Below are 13495 nucleotides of genomic sequence, written 5' to 3'. Positions count from 1 at the left end.
TCTTCTTCAGTTTTATCCTTTCCCCCTGATTAGCAAGAGAGTATTAAGATCATTAATTATTAATAGAAGCTGGTTCTACGCTATCCTCTAACTATTTCTGACTTAGAGTGTTGAGACTCAATGAATTTCTGCTAAGTGTTTTGAATTAGCTACATGGCACAGGTGGGTGTCAGCCCAAGAAGACAGGCTAGATCTACGAGTGAGTTTTGATCTCTCTTCCTCTGTCGCTGCAGGGTTTCCCCTTATCCTGCAGGTCAGATTTCCTTAAGATGGCAGTTGTTTATCACGAATGAGGCGAGAAAACTAGCGTGAATGAAAAACGGCACCAATTCCTGGAAGAGCCCCTTGCGCTGCATCTTCCGAGAGGGGCTGAGCACTGTCGCCTCTGTGTGCTGAGGAAGCCATGTTATTAGCAGCCATGCTATTTCTGTATGCGGAGATGCCTGGAGCATTTACGGAAATTCTTCGAAACCATATGTTGTTTTTATGTTTTAACCACTCTGTATGTATATATAATTTGCATAAATACAAAAATAAATAGCTGTACTGTATTCCTCTGACGACTGTAAACTCCAGAGGAAGAGGTAGAAATCTTCCCATATACATGTGGGCTTTAACAGCAGAATGGTTGGTATTCAGGGAAGAATACCAATTCCAAGTTGGAAACCTAAACTGACTCTCCTGGATTTCACAGTTAATAATTTATGATGCAAATCGTCTCATTTTATGTATTTCTGCCATCATTGGTGAGAAAGAATGGCAGGATCCATAAGACCAGGAGCATTACTACTATACTATAAACCAATACCAAATTCACCAGCTTATTCTGGAAGCTCCCGGGGTTCAAGGTCAGTTACCTGTGTAACAATTCATAGAAAGAAATGCTTTGGCCAAAAGATATAACCACTGGTAACCAGTTACTGGGCAGAACAACATGGCTCTAAAGTCAGAGACACCTGTGTTCTGGATTCTAATCCTGTCTATCTCTCAGTTTCATTTTCCTTAAAAATGAATTGTAGAATATGATGACTCGGGGTGCAAAGTCTGCAGTGAGGCGTGCCGGGGTTGAATTCCCGACCTGCTCACTTAGAGTTGAGTGAACCTGAACAAATGACTCCCCCCTCGGCCTGTTTCTTCATCTGAGGAATGAATAATCATGGACCTACTCCCTGGGTCGTTGTGAGATGGATTTGCATTACCTGCATAGTGTCTTGCACAGTGCCCGATGTGTACGAGCTTAATAATTGCAGCCCATGGTAGTTGTATGGTAGTAACAAATTATTTGATTCAGTTAAAGAGTCTGGCCCTTAATAGGCTTTATAAAAAATAGTAATGTCTGTTGTCAAGAAAATTCCAGACCAGTGCAAACTCCTTTAGAATCAAAAGGCTAGACAGAGACCGACTATGACAGGAAAGGAATCCTCTTATAAATCTGTTCTCCCATTGAAACGGGTCCAGTGCAGCAGAGCAGTAAGGGGGTAGTAAAGTCTGGCCTGTGTCCAGCTTCCTGGTTCTGAACCGATGCCCGCTAAAACACACGGACCACAGGCTCGCTATGTTCCACAGCCCCAGGAGTGGGTCATTACTAGCTACTGCCAAGGACGGTAGGTGAAGGAAACACAAAAGCAAAATTATAAATGAATCAGCACAACGGGGCAGTGCTTGGGGGTGGAAAAAGAAAGCAACAAGGAACAAGCTGGCTAACCACCCCCGGAGAACAATGGGGTGGTTTCCTCTGGACACAGGGTCATCCCTGAGGCCAGTCAGGGAGCTCCACAGGAGACACAGCAACAAAGAAAATAATGATTTTTATAGACACCTAGCCTAGATCAGATTGCTGGTCATGCTTTTTCTGTTTTGTCTCTTCAAAGATACACCCACACACCTTTGGCAGTGTTATCCTCAAACAACAAGATGTTACTTCTAAGCTGCAAGACCTCAGGCGCTATCTGTCCTCACCCACACCCAACTGTCTGCCGTCTCCAGCACCAAACATATCCCTGAGGACAAAAATGGCCCTTCAGTTCCTGAGTCCTTTAAACTGAAAAACCAGCTAAAGTGCCATTCCCAAAATAAAACAGAAATGTGGCCACTGGCATGAAATATCCACAGCTGTAAGGAAAAAAACAAAACAAAACAAAAAACCCTTATTTGACCTGGTAGCAGAGGAATGAGTAGTTATATAGACCTGTAGAAAAGCTGTGTGGCCTCAAACTATTCCCTTTTTGGGATCCCTATGGGCACCTATCACACACGCTAAAGACCCAGAAGTTATGTCCCATGCCTGCTTCCCCTCACCCCTATGTCCAGTCGCTGACATAGTGCCGTGGGTTCCATGTCTCACTTGTTTCCTCAATCAGGGCTCTCTTCACCCACTGGACGCCCTGCTAGGGTTCAGGCTCTCTTATTTCTTTCTTTCTTTTTTTATTTCAAATTAATATGAGCCTCCATATTAGTAGGTTCCACTGTGCAGCCATCCAAGGTAAAGTTCAAGTTGTAGGAGAGCCCCTCACTCTGGGAAAGTGTGCTAAATACCCTCGCCTTGTGCAGATTTGGGGAGATCTCACCAAATGCCCTCCCTCCTTCCACCAATCATCCCCTCTTCCTCTCCCCTCTCCCTCATCTCCCTCTCCTCCTTGCCAGACTATATTTGTGCTTTATCACTCGTATGAATATGTAAATGTCTATATGTTGGTTTCATATTAGTACTGAATACATCGGATACTTCTTTTTCCATTCTTGAGATGCTTTACTAAGAACATGGTTTTATGTTTACCTGGATGGAGTTGGAACACATTCCTCTTAGGAATGCTGACCGGTGCAGCCACACTGCTCACTGGTTTTCAGCACCCCACCTCTCCTTTCCCATTGCTTCTCACACTGCAACAGCAAGATCAAGCCTCTACCTTCATTTCCAGTTTTGCTTATTACCCAACCCCCATGGTCCCCCCTCAACCCACCAACTCTCATTCACCCTAAAACTTGCCCCTTGTGTGTGCAGCTTCATGCTGTGGAGAGTGCTTTTCCTTCTATATCTTAGCCTTGGAAAACTCTCCTACCTGTCCTTCACCACCGAGCACAAATATTTTCTCTGCATTCCTGATCCCCAAGTGTGGTTTGGGGGCTCCCTATGCTGTGCTCTCTCTGCCCATTCACATATTCACATTTCACACCGCACGGCCTTTGTCTAGGTCTCTATCTTCTTGTCTACTACTCTGTCCTGTCATTTTTTAATATGATGGTCAGTCAGGTGTGGCCGCAAGAGGAAACACAGGAGACATTCAGGAAAACAGCATTTATTAATACTCACAGGTCCTGGGAACAGGAGCACGCCAGGGCCATGCAGACTCAGAGCAAGCACCAGGTTTTGGTCAAGAGGCAGAAGACAGTGGGCAGGGGAACATCTAGGCCAGAGCCTTTACTGAGGTTTTCTTGAGAAAAGCAAGGCAGGGCAGGGAAAACAGATGAGGACTGGTACAATCAAACCATTCTAGCAGGCTTTGAGCTGCAGGGGCAGTCTCTTGTTGCCTGGTACCTGGGCCAGGGATAATTAAGGGAAAGAAAAAGTGTTTCCCAGGGTGTATAGGCCAGATAGAGGAGGTATGGCTCTGGTTTAGTTGATTTGCATATCAAAGGCTAAATCTGGGCTACCTCTATGAATCAGCTAGCCCCAAGAGGGAAAGTCGCCCTCCAGCCAGAAAGATTTTTTTAAATGTCAAAATATCATAACATAGAGAAAGCAAAAAATAGAAACAATATAATTCCCAACCCCCAAACTAAAACCTGCACTCTTCCCTCCTATGTTCCAGGCTTTGTTGAAAGCAGGGCTTATATCCCACTGATGTGCTGATATGTACTGGCTTACTGGTTTTCTACACCGTGTTCTTGATTTACTAATCATGCTGGTTAGCAAATATTTTTAATATCATCCTAGTTATATTTTAAATATAATTGCTTTATGAACTATTATCACAGCACTGCAAGGCATGTATCATGTGTTATTATCCACATTTTAAAAATGCAGAAAGTAGGCTCAGAGAAGTTAAAGCCCCTGTTCCAGCTACACAGTCAGTAAGGAGCAGAGCCACAATGAGAAGCCACCTCTGCCTGGGCCAGGGGTTCTTTCCTCTCCATCATTCTTCCTCTTTGCCTTGTTTTCTTCTAGATGCGGGCATTCAGCACAGTAGACATTCATTAAATGATTGCCTGATGAATTAAGGCATAAATAGAAATGACATAAAATATTTAAAATTTTCCTATAGCTAATTTACATTATGAAACTCAAAAGGCCAGAAGTCCATAACCTCCTTTTTAACTAAAAAAACATCTCATCATAAGAGCTGCTTACTTCATCAAAATGCACCACATTCATTATCGCAGTTACTAAACATGTATTGAACAGGTACTGAGAGACTCTCATGTAACACACATTATGTCCAGAACTGCAGGTTCCTTTTGTTATTCCATTCTCCCACTAAGCCTTCAAATCAAAACCTATATTCTTTTTTACCATGTCAGTTGAGGAAGCAGAGGCTCAGAGAGGAGATGTAATGTTAATCAGAGCTGGTAAATAGCAGAGCCGGGCTAGGTCACAAGCTTCAAAATGCTTGCCATTTCCACTGGGCCACACGGCCATTTTCTTCCATATCCATGTACCATTTGCAGGAATGAATACATAGGCAGGAAATGGGACTCCACACTACCTAAAAGTCTCTCAGACAAAAAGGTACTACATCACCATTAAGTGGCCTTGTCGGTAATGGATTTTTGTGGCTTCCATCTTCCGGGCCCAATGGGAGGCTTGGCCATGGGCTCAGGACCCATCTCCTGCTGGAATCTTATTAGTGCTTCCTCTGCACAAATAAGAACTGGTGTATTGTGTTAAATTGACTGACACAAACAACCATGCTTAGTCCAGAAATAGAAAATGCAATTTTCTTTAGCAAAATAGAACATAGGAAATGGTGGGGGTTGAAATGTCATGCACAGAACAAAGGTTTGGCAGAGGAGAAAGGTTAAAATCAATCACCCTACGAGGAAGAAAAAAAAAAAGTGGTCTGCAGTATTCTGTAGTAATTATCCACCCAAAGTCACACTATAGAATTGGGAGCCATTGCTGCTCAAAATTCTTTTAGAAAGGTAAAAAAGAAAATTTCCAACTTCATAATGTTAATGTTTTATTTTTCATAATCTGGAAAGATCATAGATAGACTACTAAAAATAAATAAAAGAATGCCATTTCAATATTCTCACCGCTAGTGGTAGAAAATAACCTTTTCGTGTAAGAATGAAGTAGTCAGAAACCAAAACTGCTCTCTGAATAGAAAATGACTCGCATGCAGGAAGAAATTAGGCAAAAAATGAGGGATTATCCACCACTCTCATCTTCTGGCTACTAACTTTCTCTTCAAGACAAAAGTCTGCTCACTTTACTCCAGTTACACAAACCTCAAATCACAGCATGACTGTCTGGGAGTATTCTGTTTTTTTCCATTGCAAAGTTTTCCTATTACTCTGCAAATTTAAGATTACAAATTCTTTCCCGTCCTGTCACTGTTTGTTGTCTCCACTATGAAGACGTTATCAAGAAGAATCATATAACAGAAAGCAAAGTAATGGCTTTTAGGGTCAAATACTGATATATGAAGTAAAAGAGAAAAATTTAAGAAATGCAGCTGATACAGGATTCATCAAGAAAAGGCAGAACAAACTACTGGTCTGCCTGTGAGAAGGAAACCTACAGTCTATCCCTGTGGTCAAGACCAAGAGAAGACGAAATAATTTATGGAGAGAGACTAATCCCTATTTTCTATTCAACTGAACAACAGAAAAAAGGACTTATGGCAAAAAAAAAAAAAAAAAAATGAGATTGGGGGACGGAAGTCAATTGGCTTAAGGCTCCATTGAGTCAAATGCACACAGTGTGATTAGTCATAGTGATTCCCCATATCTCAAGTCTCTTGGCTGGCATGCTCTGGAGAGTCACTTCTTCTGTTAAATATAAATTTGAATTCCTGTCACTTTCAGCTCTCGGTTTTCAATTCCTTTTTATCTTGAACAAGTCCTAAGACACTTTCTGAGTATCAAATGTCCTTGGGAGCCTGTGTCCCTAACTTAATAAGAACTTTGTCAAATTAGAGATAAAGGATATAAGGTAACCTGACATCAAAAAATGAGTCAATAAAATCTTTTAAGAATTTTGGTAGGGAAAAAAGAATTTTACCATGTCAACAGGATGAATCTTAGAGAATGTGAGTTTGTTTTTGAAGGGAACATGCTGCAGATACCAATGAGAAGATAGCAAGGCTGTATTCCTTGAATAAGTCACTATGCAGGTTCCTCTTGAGGCCTCGGTTTGCTCATCAGTGAAATGGGTGGGAGTTCAGCTATGTGAATATCCTTAAGATTCTTTCTGGTTATAACATTTATGAATTAAATCAGAGCTGAGATTAGGATTCAGAATTCAAGATTTTTAGTTTGTCTGTTCAAGACATTTTAAAGAGTCATTTTCTCTTTGGAATTGCTATAAGTGTCAGAAATAAATTCAGTATTCAGGGAAAAAAATCATTCTATCGCTTCCTTGTTCCCCCTCCCCCTTTGGTCCGATTGTTGGATAATAAAAGTCAAGTCAGGGAAGGTCCTAGGCAGACTCTTAGACCAGCCTTTCCATTCAATGGACTCAGAATTATTCTCGTTTCTGAATAAGATGATTCTCTCCTTCACCCCCAGCACTTATCTCTTTGGACAACCATTAAAAGGGATGAAGCAAAAGCATTGCCCAGCAAGAAACTCCTGCAGCTGGCAGAAATGAAAAGCAAAGATCTTCCCTCACAGGTCAAATCTAACTGACACAACACAGATAAAGCTAAGCTGGGAGAGAAAAGGCACACTCACAAGCAGTGGAAACCGGGGAGGAAACTATTTTGAGTTCCTTTCAAAAAAATTGTAATATATTTGTGCTTTGTTATCAAAGCCTCCTGGAACGGAACTCTCTGGCTTTTCTTTATTCATATTATAATATTATTACTGAAAGATTTTTTTTGCTTGTAGACAAGCTATTCCTTGATTATATTCTTGGTCTTTTTAAAACCTGCTGTCACACTACAGTGTTTCACCTGAGCCCTGGGGGCAACCTGAAACAGCTTCTTTTTCTGCTTGTGGTCCAGGAGTTTAAAATCCCACCTGAATAGATCTGGAGTTGTCTGAAAAGTCTCCTGTTTCCCTGGAGCCCCAGAGCAATTCCAGAGAGAAAATGCCCTGAGATCTGCCACTCATCATACAGCCTGCGTGCTTAAAACGGACTTTCTTCCTGATAGTCCTGCTTTAAAGGGAATGTAAATGCCTGTGTGGCTAAATGAAGCATTCATTTTCATACTGTAGGTTTATTCCATAGCTAGGGACATCCTCATACTCAGGGAGTTAGCATACAGAAGAAAAATCTGCACCCATACATCAAAGTTTCAACAGAAGCATGAGGCAAGCCAGCCAATAGCAGTCAAGAAAATCAGAAAGCCTGATCCTTAGTGTAGAATATGGGATATGTTTACTATCAGGAAGCATGAATGGAAATTTTTTTGGAGAGTCAGGAAAGCAACAAGCCTCATTCCTGGCCCCATGTAATACAACGATTAGAGAAAGATCAGTCTTCAAGAGAGAGCAACTGAGAAGAGTATCCTGAGGAAGAAGGTTTTTAATTCAGCTGGACAGAATTTTGATACAAGGTCCAGGTGTATGGTAATTTTTAACAAAGAAAGAAATGTTTGTGAATGTTTAACAAAAGTAACAGGAAGGGTTCAGAGGAGAGTTCATATTTGATAGAACCCAAAGTAGGGAACTCCAGAGTAAACAGGGAATTTGGGTTTTAGAGAGGATTTCATAGGAATTATAAGGGTCTAGCTTGTTGGGAGTCACTAGTTATAACTGGCCTAACTTTGGCAAATTGGCTAAAATTTCCAAGGGTCAAGAAAAAGAGTATCAACTGTCATTCAGTAGGCAAATGGTTATAAAACTGTCTGTACTAGCAGAGGGAGCAAAAAGGAATGAAATATGTGGCCTCATTTTTAGAGAAAATAAAATTCTGATTGGGGTAAGGGGAGATGACTGTGCACATAAACACGCATGTACATAAAACTAGAGTCCCTGTTTCTACTGAGCCCTTCTGTGCCAAAAACGTGGCATGTCTCTAAAAAAAAATCAAATAAAAATAAAAATAAAAATAAAAAATAAATACTTAGACTTCAAAATCTAAAACATATGATTGTATGTTCTTCTTACAGTGTTTTTATGGCTTAAGAATCAAGTATCCAGAGGAAAAGAACACTCCCCACACCTGTGTCCTGGAGCACAACACCATGAAGAAGGCTACAGGCAAGAAATGAGGTCTTACTCTTGCTCAGGCTGGTCTGGAACTAGTGACCTCAAGCAGTCTACCCTACAATGGCCTCTCAAGAGTGCTAGGGATTATAGCCACATATAGTGAGATGGGGAGAAAGGACTCCAGCCATCTCTAGCTAAGGGGTCCCACCCAGAAATATCACTTTGGAGGCAGCAGGAGACGCCAGGGATCCAACGAAGAGCCCAGGAGCAGGAGATCTGGCACAGAAGGTGAGCACTTGCATACAAGCAGAGGCTGGCTAGTTTAGTTGGCAGCAATTTTCAGACAGAGGAAGCCTTTTTTCTTTCTTTCTTTCTTTCATTTTTTTTTCTGGACCTGGACACTAGCTGGAGTTGCCTTGAGAGAGCTTGTACGAATGAGTGATCTTGAACAGTGCCCTGGGGCTGGGACTGAGCCACCAGCCAGAGCAGAGCTCTCCTCATTCGGCTACTGCCTGGGCACAGTCATTGTGGGAAATCCGCCCACAGGATGAGCCCATAGGGTTCCAGTGTGAGGCCAGGTCCTATAGGCCTGCTGAGCTGGGCAGCCACCCGTGGAGAGAATTGAGCGAAAAATGTTGTCCTGGGAAAGCCACTAGGTGGCCAAGGGGCATGGTTTGGAAAGGTCAAGACGTGTCTATTTAAGCAGGCTGATGAGAACTTCAGAATCCCAACCCTGTGGGGATTGAGGGCAAAGATATCAGGAAGACAGGACCAGGTCTTCTCGCCAAGATAGAAGATTCCAGCCTCCATCTTATACAGCCACATCAGCATTGTGATTAGCATCTCATACCCCATCTCACCTGTTGTCCAAGCAACATATGGAAATATATATATATTTTTTTCTTTTTAAAAATTTTTTTCAACCTTCTCCCTCTAGATTTTTCTTTCTCTTTTTTCTTTGTATTCATTTTTCATTCTTTATTTAATAATAAGGGCTCCATTTTTGTTATAATTTTCTTGTTCCTATTATTTTTTTCACAACTTTTTTCCTTAAGGTTTTTTGTTTTGTTTCATTTTATTGTATTTTTATTTTTCCATTTTTACTTTCTTTAATATTAAAACCTCCATATTTGCTATGGTTTTCCTAACCCTTTTATTCTTTTTTATTTTCTGTTCCATTTCTCTCCATTATTCTTTCTTTTTGTGAAGATTTTTCTACTTTTCCTGTCTTTCCCACATAAATTTCTCAAATAACAAATAAGATATATCCCAATCTTTTTCAAAAATCTTATATAATTTTATTTTATTTATATACTTTCTTTTTTGCAGACAGAGTCTCACTATGTTGCTGTTGGTAGAGTGCTGTGGTGTCACAGCTCACAGCAACCTCAAACTCTTGGGCTTAAGTGATTATCTTGCTTCAGTCTCCCAAGTAGCTAGCACTACAGGCACCCACCACAACACCCGGCTATGTTTTGGTTGTAGTTGTCATTGTTGTTTGGCAGGCCCAGGCTGGGTTCGAACCCACCAACTCTGGTATATGTGGCTGGCACCCTAGCTGCTGAGCTACAGGCACCAAGCCTTATTTATATACCTTTATTAATATGTTTGTTTCCAGTCTGTTTTATTATTCATCAATCTGTGTTCCACTTATGGGACAGAGCCTCACTCTGAGGCCTAGGTTGGGGTGATACAGTATTGGCCTAGCTCTGGGAGACCTTGATACCCAGGTCTAGGGGGTCCTTCTATCTTGGGCCTTTGGAAGGTTCCCACAATGACATACTGCTGGGGTTTGGTGGGGGAGGGGGAGGGATTGGGTTTTTGTTTTTCTTTCTTTTTTTTTTTTTTTCATTGTATTTACTGGAGGTAGAGTCTTGTTTTTGCTCAGGCGGTAAAGAGCTTTTGACCTCAAGGACCCACCCAACCCAGGCCCCCCAGAGACTGGGAATTGTAGCTGTTAAGTTAAAGAATCCTGTTGAACACCACCATTACTCCCTTTCTCTCCTTCTATTCTCTTATGTGAATCTTACCTTTTGGTCTCCCCATTTTATTTTTATATTCTATTTTTCTATCTTTTCTCTTGTCCTGCTCCTCACTCTTCTCTTCTTTTTGGTCCTATATCAAAAGGATACTTCAACACCTAGCCACAGAGACAGGTAATTTAAAGATGAGGAAGTGAAAGGGAAAAGTAGGAGAAGGAAGCAGAAAAAAAGAAAACACTCATGAGGAAGAACCAACAGAAAAATCTTGGCAACATAAAAAAAAAAAAAACAGAAAAGAGCACTATCTCCAAGGGATCACAAGGCTGCTATGGCAGAGGATTCCACCTGTAAAGAAATGTTATACATGACAGAAAGGAAATTTAAAATATGGATGATAAAAACAATGAAAAAAATTGCTGACAAAGTGTAAAATAACAGAAAGGAAATCCAAAAACAGAACCAAATAAGGGTTGAAAGATAAGAAGAATATAGAAAAGATATAGGAATTGAAGGAGTAAATTGGGGAATTTGAAGTTGCAATAAAAGTATCAATAATAGATTAGACTATGGAAAAGAGCTACAGGACAAAGCTCTGGAGCTAACACAAGTAGTTAATGAGACAGAAAAGAAGAGATCGAAAGCAGAACATTTGCTCATAGAATTATGGAACTTCACAAAGCATTCAAACATACAAATTATAGGTATCCAAGAAGGGGAAGAAGAACACACCAGAGAAATGGAAGCCCTACTGGATATCATAAATGAAACTTTCCCAAGTGTCACCAAAGACTCCAACCCACTCCTTTGAGAGAGATATTTAATAACAGGTCATCTCAACTCAAACAGAGCTTCTCCAAGACACACTGTAACAAATCTGTCCAAAATCAAGATGAAAGAGAATATTTTCCAAACAGTCAGGAGTAAGTACCAATTGACCTACAGGGGCAAATCCATCAGGATGACAGCAGACTTCTCAACTGAAATTTTCAAGCCAGAAGAGAATGGTAATCTACTTTTAAGCTTCTTAAACAAAATAATTTTCAGCCCAAAATTCTATACCCTGCTAAGCCAAGCTTTAAAATTGATGAAGAAATCAAATCTTTTACTGATATGAAAACATTTAGGAAATATGCCACAACAAGATCAGCCCTACAGGAAATACTCAGACCTGATCTCCATATTGACCAGCACAATAGACCATCAGTTAAACAATCAGAAAATAAAGGACAAAACCTAGCTTCCATAATGATGCAAAGGATAAAAGCAAGCACTGGATTTTCACTAAGTAAGATAAATAGAACTCCACAACATTTATCAATTCTCTCACTAAATGTTAATGGCTTGAATTCTCTACTGAAGAGTCAAAGACTGGCTGATTGAATAAAAAGCACAAGCCATCCATGTGCTGCCTACAAGAAACACACCTAGCCTCAAAAGACAAAAGAAAACTCAGAATGAAGGAATGGAAAACAATATTTCAGGCAAAGGGAAATCAGAAGAAAGTAAGGGTTGTGATCTTATTTTCAGATACAAGTGGATTTAAAGCAACTAAAGTTAAGGGTGGAGGGAGGGGGATTCGAGGGTACACTTCTGTGGTTCATCTTATAAGGGTACAAGTGAATCTTTCTATGAGTAGAATATGAATGTTTTAACACAATAACTAAGAAAATTACGTGAAGGCTGTTAACCAGTTTGATGGAAGTGTTTCGGATTGTTTGTGAAAACCCCACACTGTACCCTAGAAGTGCATTAATGTACACAGTTACTATTCAATAAAAAAAAAAAAAAAGTATTAAAAAAAATACAAAGATGGCCACTTCATACAGGTCAAGAAAACAATACAATAAGAGAACATTTCAATTCTAAATATGTATACCCCAAATGTAAATGCTCCCAGATTTATGAAACAAACCTTAATTGGTCTGAGCAATATGGTATCCTGTAACACAATAATAATAGGGGACTTTAACACCACTTTTACAGAGCTGGAAAAATCCTCTAAACAGAAACTAAACAAAGATACAAGGGACTTAATTGTGACCCTAGAATAATTGTGTTTAATAGACATGCAGAAAACACACCATCACAAAGCTAAGGAATATACATTCTTTTCAATAGCCCATGGAAAATACTCCAGAGTAGATCATATCCTAGGACATAAATCAAACCTCAACAAAATTGAAGGAATTAAAAATATACCTTGTATCTTTTTTTTTTTTTTTGAGACAGAGTTTCACTTATTAACCCTCAGTGGAGTGCCATGAAGTCACAGCTCATAACAACCTCCAACTCCTTGGTCTTAGGCAATTCTCTTGCCTCAGCCTCCCAAGTAGCTGGGACTACAGGCTCCTGCCACAATGCCCAGGTACTTTTGTATTGCAGTTAGGCCAGAGCTGGGTTTGAACCCATCACCCTCAGTATATGGGGCTGGTGCCCTACTCATTGCACCACAGGCGTCACCCTATACTTTGTATCTTTTCAGACCTTAAGGCAATAAGGTGGAACTCAACTCCAGCACAAGTTTTCATCCCCACACAAAGGCATGGAGACTAAAAAACCTTATCCTAAATGACAGTTGAGTCAAGAAAGAAATAAAAAAGAAAATCATTAACTTCCTTGAATATAATGATGAAGACACAAGATACCAATACCAGTGGGTTATGGCAAAAGCAGTGCTAAGAGGGAAATTTGTTGCATTAGATTCCTATATCCAAAAAAAACAGAGACACATCAACAATCTACTGAATGACTGGAAAAGAAAGGGCTATCCAATCCCAAATCTAGTAGAAGAAAAGGAATCATGAAAATAAATCAGAAATAAATAAAATTGAAAACAAAAGAATCATTCAGAAAATTAATAAAACAAAAAGTTGGCTCTTCAGAAACAAATAAAAGTGTAAACCATAGGCCAGATTAACTAGAAGCAGAAAAGTAAAAAAATGTAATAACCTCAATCAGAAATGAAAAAGGGGAAGTAACACCTGTTGCTTCAGAGATACAAGAGATTATCTCTGACTACAAAAAAACTCTATGCCCAGAAATTCAACAATGGGGAGGAAATGGACCGATACCTGGAATTATGCCACCTCCCTAGACCTAACCAGTAAGCAATAGATCTCTTGAACAGACCAATATGAAGCATTAAGATCAAAAACACAATAAAAAACTATTCCAACAAAAACATGTCCTGGATCAGA

The sequence above is a fragment of the Otolemur garnettii genome, unplaced genomic scaffold (assembly GCF_000181295.1).
Source record: "Otolemur garnettii isolate 467f Iridium unplaced genomic scaffold, OtoGar3 scaffold00006, whole genome shotgun sequence".
NCBI classification, from domain to species: domain Eukaryota; kingdom Metazoa; phylum Chordata; class Mammalia; order Primates; family Galagidae; genus Otolemur; species Otolemur garnettii.
The sequence above is the reverse complement of the archived record's forward strand: the minus strand, read 5'-3'. Positions refer to the sequence as shown.